Raw genomic sequence first — 7,794 nt, 5'->3', positions numbered from 1 at the left:
AACTATATAGCCTATTCACTATATACAATGCTTAACAAATTTATTAAAACAAAGTTATGTAAGGTTTTTTAACAAATTATAGTTTGTGACACTGCTGCTCTAAACTAAAAGTCCTGGTGATTACCAAAATCATTTTTTAGCTTTCTGTATTTGTTAGTCCTCCAAAATGCATAAGCTCTTTAGTAACAGTAGTAGGCTATTTCTAATGCTAATATAATTATTGTTGTTATCTATGAAAGAAAGGCAGAGAGCTTTATAGTGTTTTTTTTCCAGATACCCAATTACAGTCAAAAAGTAAACAATGCCAACAAGAATGCAAGCTGTTATGAAGGGCATAGGAGGCCATTTTTGTTATGTGAATAAATACTATTTAGTTGTTTAAATTTATTTGCCCAATAAATTACAATAAAATTGTTTTATTTAAACAATTTTTTTACAGATTCCTAAAATGTGTTTTCTCTTTATTATGGCAGGTGGTCTAATAAATCGTTAAGCACTGTATGTTTTCATAGCATTCAGTTGGCACGTTTGTTTGAAGGGCACTGGGCAGAATGTGGAATAGTGTGTTTTTTGTCAATAAAATAAAAAAAAAAGTGTTTTTTTTTTTTAAATCCGATTAATCGATTAATAATAATAATAAAAAAATAATCGACCAACTAATCGACTATCAAAATAATAGTTAGTTGCAGCCCTAGTTACAATCTGTTCGTGCATAGATAAGATCCGTAAAGTTGAAAGAGATATTCAAAACCGAAAGAGATATTCTTACTAAAAATTAAGACTCAACCACGCCTTTCTAAAACGCCTCATTCAAACACGCCCCCCACAAATCTACATCACTGTGATGGAAGATTTGCATAACACCGCCCAAATATATACGCAAGAAAGAAGGCATAACTTTATTTTCGCTGTAGTATTATTGCCACGACCGCCATGTCGTGGAGACACTGTGTGTTTCCAAATATGGTAACATTTCTGTCACACGCTTGAGGTATTCGGCCAATCACAACGCACTGGATAGCTGGCCAATCAGAGCACACCGTGCTTTTCAGAACAATGAGCTTTGTAAAAATCGACGTGTTTCAGAAAGGCGGGGCATAGAGGAGCAACAATAATGTACAGTATGTGGAAAATAATGTGTTTTTAAACCTGAAACAGCATAAACACATTTCATTACACCAAATACACAAAATAATGTTATTTTTAGCATCGTCATATGACCCCTTTAAATTCCAAATTTGCACAACCCTGATCTGGAGTTGTTTACATTAGATTTGCAACAGTACTAAATATACAAATCAGAATTTTTTCCAAAACTGAAAAAACTGTTAAATACCTGAACACTAAATTACTGCTCGTAAGATGTTTTGGGAAGTTCACAGTGCAAAGTCTTAAGTGTGAAACTCCAAAACAAGCATCATTTTTCTCCTCAGTCTTCGGGTATGTCCCCTGGACGATGCATGATGCTTCAGTCTAGATGATTAATGTTGCTGTTCTCTCATCTTTAACTCCAGAGCAAGACCAGGTTTGGACTAATGGCAGTCAGCCCAGGCAGACTGATTACTAGGAGAAGAGAACTAAATAGTACTTCCTAATAGTACTTCCTAATTACCTGCTCAAGAAAAGGAAGATCATTGGCACCGTTGTTACACTGGCTTGCCCAGATTGCTCTTTTCAGGACGGCATGACAGATAACAGAAATGGTGTGACCTGCACAGACTCACTGAATGATATTTCCTGGGGTTACTGAATTTTAATTCCTGCTTAATGTGCTCTACTTTTTTTTTTTTTTGCTAAAGACATAGGGGAATTCACTAAGATTGAATTGTGCCCATTTTATTTAGCACCCAATTCACTAATGGATTTATGTAAATTAAGGCACAATTCTCCATCTTAACAAAATTAAAGTGAACATTTCCCACCACACAACCTTTCTTAGTTCCCTGCATGGATGGCGATGTTTACTATAGTGTTCGGGACAAAGGAGTTTTAATTTGGCACTCATTTTCAAACTGAGAAGATCAGAAACAAAACACTTGTGAAGTTTGTTCGTTTGTAGTGTGGACAGCTTGTTTGTGAGGAGACTGCCATATAATATTACAATTCGGAACGACTGGAAATCTAATCAGAGATGAGGCAATTAGCTTCCTTCTGACAATATTCTGTGAAGTTTGTTTGTCGAGCTATTAGCCTTGTACTCACGTTGATTAGCACTTTAATGTTTGAACCTTAAAGTGGTTTCGTCCGGCTGACCTTGGGCATGCACACGAGTGCTGAGCCTGGCGTCTGGCGCTCCGCCACGCCTGACCACCGAGGGTGCGCGAGGAACTCCACCAGGGTTCGCCATTGGAAACTGAACTGAGGAGCAAAAAAGCGCACGTATCCGGTCCGTAGAGGGGAATGGCTAAGCCTTAGCCGTCAGAGCGGACGAGAACTTACAGGCCCTGGACGGAAGGCGTCGACTACCTCTCCAGACGGCGGTGCTTTGCGGGCAGAGCTGTAGCGTCTCCACAACATGGCGGCGGCGGCAACAGCGAGAATAAAAGTTGCGCCTTCTTTCTTTGCGTGAACATTTGGGCGGCATTATGCAAATCTTCCCAGATAGTGACGTAGACATGTGGGGGCGTGTTAGAACGAACCATTTTAGGTAGGCGTGGTTGACTCTTAACTTTTATAAAGAATATCTCTTTGGATTTGAGACTTTAGTCTTTGCAACTTTACAGTTCTTCTTTATGCACCAAGAGCTTGTAACACTCCAAAGAGAAAGGAAAAATTTAAATTGCATCATATGACCCCATTAAAAGCTGATTTTGTTATGTTAAAACGTTATTTTATTCTAGGTTAATATGCAAAGTAAACCTATAAAGAAGCTGTTAGTTGAGCATCATAACCAGAACACCACAACAATGTCATTGTGGTGGGACAATCTGTTTGGCCAAACAAAGGCAGTGAGTTGGGTAAAACTTCATTATAAGTGAAAACACTCATAATTATCTTGCTAGTGGTGCAGAAATTACACACTTCAGCTTTAAGCATCTCTGGGATGCAAACATTTCTGACTCCAGATACTGAGAACAAACAACACGGGCATCTTTCAAATCAGGTTTTGAAAGACCACAGCAGCCAGATCTCATGTACAAAGCCGCATTCTGTCCAGTAGAACATAATTACTCTCACCCATACAAGCCAATACGATAACACACACATTCTCTTTGATGCTTTCAGTGTGTGAACGGAGAGACGGAGTGTGCTGATAAGATGTTTGGCAAAGACGTGGCATGTTTTCCTGCTTGTTGTCAGTCTTGGCTTCAGATCGGGATGATTCATTCTGAGCTCTTCACTTTAATTACAAATTGCCTGCAGCATAAACCTTCACTACCAACTCAATTAACTATTTACTACTTGATTGCCACAGGCATGTAGTTAGCAAAGACAGCCCACACTTCTGCAGGGACAGTCTGTTCCTTGTCACAGTAAAAAACCAAACAAGCACAGACTTCCAGGTGCATTGCAAGATGACCTTCAGCCAAACTAGGAGGGATGAACAGAGAGAAAGAATGCTGACTTGCTTTGGGGACAGTAAAGAAAAATATATGTTTGTATCAATATTGCACTATCATTAATTTTTAACAAACATCGTATGTTTTCATGGTGTTTACTTCACTACTATAAACCCAGTTGGATTGGGTGTCTTGGATAAACACTCACAGTGGGCTTGTATTACTTTGGCAAGTAGGTCCCAAGGGCTCTAAAATTCCTTCTTTACTTCTTAGAGGAATAGTTCACCAACAAATTGGCATCATTTAATCACCATCATGATGTTCCAAACTTGTGCACGACTTGCTTTCTTCTGCAGAACATAAAAGGAAAGTCACTATAATGAAGTTGAAATGGGGATCCTTGGTATCAAGCTCCAAAATATATCAAAAGCATAGTCAACTTGTGCACTGTATTCTTCTGAAATCATAAGAGATTTGTGTGATGAAAAGATATGGATGCATATACATTCTGTCCTTGGTGTATTACATTTACATATTAAAAGTTAAAAGAGACAGAACACACACACACAGTTTAGAAGTGTTTGCATGTAGAAATGTATGGCAAAAATATATGCTGGTGGAGGGCAAAAAAAATAATAAATGTGTAAACCTCGTACATAACACCATCCGGCAGCCTCAGGTGTCCACTTTTTTAAAAGGTCAACTCAGCTAAACTGCTTTGCAGTACACAGCAGTTGTTTGTTCCATAAAAAGCGCTATTTAATAAAAGAAGCAGGTTTTTAATAAAAGCAACCTTACAGTAACCTTTTTGTGGATTTCAGAAAGCATGCAAGGCAACAGCGTGATCCATCTTTGTGTCTAACAAGAAGTTTAGTGTCAGGGAAGAACTTATGTTCTCTCTTTCATTTTGTCATAGTCAAAGCAATTGTTGACATTACATGAGAACAATAACCTTGTTATATCAATCTATGCAATATGTGTCACGGTTCATGGATCCGTGTGTTCAATTCTGCGTGTCTGTTTGTGTTACCTGTCTGATTGCTCGTCAGCGTTGCTCCGGCAACCAAGGGACTGACGAGCTAATCAGCGCGGCTGCACCTGCCGCTCGTTCTGTCCTGTCTTTATTTGTCTCGTGTGTTGGGCTGCGTGTTGTCAGATCGTTGTTTGTCCTGGCTCATGCTTGTTGTCTCTCCAGAGCCTGTTGTGTCGGGTGGATCTCTGCCTCGGATTGTTTCCAGTCCTCTGTCTCGGATTATGTCCAGTCTAGGAACCCTCGAAGTCTCGTTGGATTCCTCTCCCCTAGTTGGATCAGGTCGGGACTTCGTAATCCCCGTGTGCTCACGGCTACTCACCTTGATCATCACGTTTGGCTTGCGACCCAGCTTCACTATTTAATTGTCACAATAAATCACTTTTCACTTGCAACTGGATTCTGAGTTCTCTGCCCGTAACAGAACGATCTGACCAGGATGGATCCAGCAAGTGCCGCGGAGCTCAGAGACGTTCTTTCCGGCAGCAGTGCTCGCATGGAGCAGCAGGAACAGCAGATCCTGGCTACCGGTCGAGCTGTACAGACATTAATAACGCAAGTTTCGGATTTAACCACCCAATTTCGTCAGCTAAGGGCTGAAGCGACCCAACGGCCCACTGCGCTCGATTCCGCTACAGCTTCACGAGTGGAGTTTCCCAGCCGGTGGGCTGAGCCCCGCCTACCGCCTCCAACAGTCTACTCCGGTGAGCCCCTGTTGTGTCGATCATTTCTAGCTACCTGTTCACTTCATATTGCTCTCCAGCCTTCATCTTTTCCCACAGAGGAGTCCAAGGTGGCGTTTGTTATCACGCTGCTGACTGGACGTGCGGCACTCTGGGGAACAGCGGTGTGGGAGCGGAAGCATCAGTGTTGTTCGTCATTCCAGTCTTTTTCGGACGAACTCAGGAAAGTCTTTGATCGGGCGGCGTACGGCAGGGAGGCGGCGCGGGAGTTGGCGGAGTTACGTCAGGGAGATCGATCGGTGACTGATTACGCGATCGAGTTTCGCACTTTGGCAGCAGAGTGCAAGTGGAATCAGGAAGCACAGTGGGACGTTTTTAGGCATGGACTGGCCGATCGGATCACCAATGAAATCTACACTTTAGAACTACCCACCTCACTGGACGGGTTGATCGATCTGGCGATTCGAGTGGACAATAGACTGCGACGGCGTGACGAGCGAACTCTACGGGTGTCGGCAGGTAGTGGCGATCATTTCACCGCCCCGACTAAAGGGTCCTCTGGTTACCTCTCCGGTCCCGAGCCTATGCAGGTGAGCAGAGCCCGTCTTTCACGGGAGGAGAAGGAGAGACGCAGAAATCTGGGCCTGTGTTTGTACTGTGGTGCTGAGGGTCACGTTGTTGCATGCTGCCCAGTAAAAGCCAAGGCCCGTCAGTAGTTAGGAGGTTACTGGCGGGCGGAGTCGCAGTGGAGAAAGCCTCCTCGGAAGTAACGCTTCTCTCAGTCCAACTACTCCTAGGTCGGGACACATTCCCTTGTAGAGCTCTCCTTGACTCGGGTTCTGAGGGAAATTTCCTGGATCGCAAGACAGCGCACAAACTGGGAGTTCAGTTGGTTCCACTCGAGAAGTCCATCTCGGTTAGTGCACTCTGCGGGCAGTCGCTCTCACCTATCACCCATTGCACACCGTTGGTGAGGCTCGTCACGTCAGGTAACCACACGGAGGACATTTCCTTCTTCATCACCGACTCCCCTCTGGCTCCGGTGGTCTTGGGTCACCCCTGGCTGTCATTACACAATCCCAATATAAACTGGCGTCAGAGAACAGTCTCATCCTGGAGTGAATATTGTCATGCGTCTTGTTTGTTGTCTGCCTGTTCTTCTGTGTCTTGTTCTGTGTTTCAGGATGAACATGTGGATCTGTCAAACGTGCCAGCTGAGTATCTGGACCTGAAGGGAGTGTTCAGTAAGTCTCGGGCTGCTTCTCTTCCTCCGCATCGTCCTTATGATTGTGCGATAGAGTTATTGTCAGGTACGTCTCCGCCTAAGGGCAGGTTATACTCACTTTCCGCTCCGGAAAGGGAGGCCATGGAGAAATATATTTCTGATTCTCTGGCAGCCAAGATCATCCGTCCCTCTTCTTCTCCTGCTGGCGCGGGGTTTTTCTTTGTGGAAAAGAAAGATGGTTCCCTTCGTCCTTGTATTGACTATCGAGGGCTGAACAGCATCACGGTGAAGAATACCTATCCTTTACCGTTGATGTCTTCAGCCTTCGAGAGTCTGCAGGGTGCTTCCTTTTTCACTAAGTTGGATCTTCGCAATGCCTATCATTTGGTTCGCATAAGGGAGGGGGATGAATGGAAGACCGCTTTTAATACCTCCAGGGGGCATTTTGAGTATCTTGTTATGCCGTTTGGGCTCTCTAATGCTCCCGCAGTTTTCCAAGCACTGGTAAATGACGTGCTGAGAGACATGGTCGATCAGTTCATATATGTCTACCTGGATGACATATTGATTTTTTCTCATTCTCTCCAGGAACATGTTCAGCACGTCAAGTCACGGTTCATGGATCCGTGTGTTCAATTCTGCGTGTCTGTTTGTGTTACCTGTCTGATTGCTCGTCAGCGTTGCTAAGGGACTGAAGGGACTGACGAGCTAATCAGCGCGGCTGCACCTGCCGCTCGTTCTGTCCTGTCTTTATTTGTTGGGCTGGGAAGCCTGCACAGCTAGGGCGAGAGAACAGAAGAGCCAGGAGTGGTTCGCATGTCTAGACCATAGAACATGACGAAGGTAAGGGGCATGGACCAACCCGCAGCGTTGCAGATGTCCTGCATAGGCACACCTGCTAAAACAATATGGATATACATTTATTACTGCTGGACTGACTGTTTCAAAGCATTGTATATTTGCTTTGTTTCTCTGGATAAGAGGGAAATTTGAATATACATCAAGCTGGGAATCTCTGATAGAGCTCTTAGCCATCTGTGTACTGACCCTTTCCTCAAATTTGTGTTAATGGTCATAGTCCTTGAGCAAAGACAGATGTTTTTGGCCACTGTAGATTGCATTAATCATACAATATTTATAATACACTATACTGCATATAACAATTAAATGAAAATTAAATGTAATAATAAATAAAAATAACATTGTGAAAAGATATAAAATAGACATTATAGAAGTTCATGCATGCTCTACTGTTTGAGCTACAAGAATGCTCCAGAATATGCATAATATTAAATGAAACATATAGAAAGATAATGTAATATAATATAATATAATATAATATAATATAATATAATA

The sequence above is a fragment of the Sinocyclocheilus anshuiensis genome, unplaced genomic scaffold, assembly GCF_001515605.1.
Source record: "Sinocyclocheilus anshuiensis isolate Anshui unplaced genomic scaffold, SAMN03320099.WGS_v1.1 scaffold1328, whole genome shotgun sequence".
Classification (NCBI taxonomy): domain Eukaryota; kingdom Metazoa; phylum Chordata; class Actinopteri; order Cypriniformes; family Cyprinidae; genus Sinocyclocheilus; species Sinocyclocheilus anshuiensis.
This window is presented reverse-complemented; position numbering follows the sequence as displayed.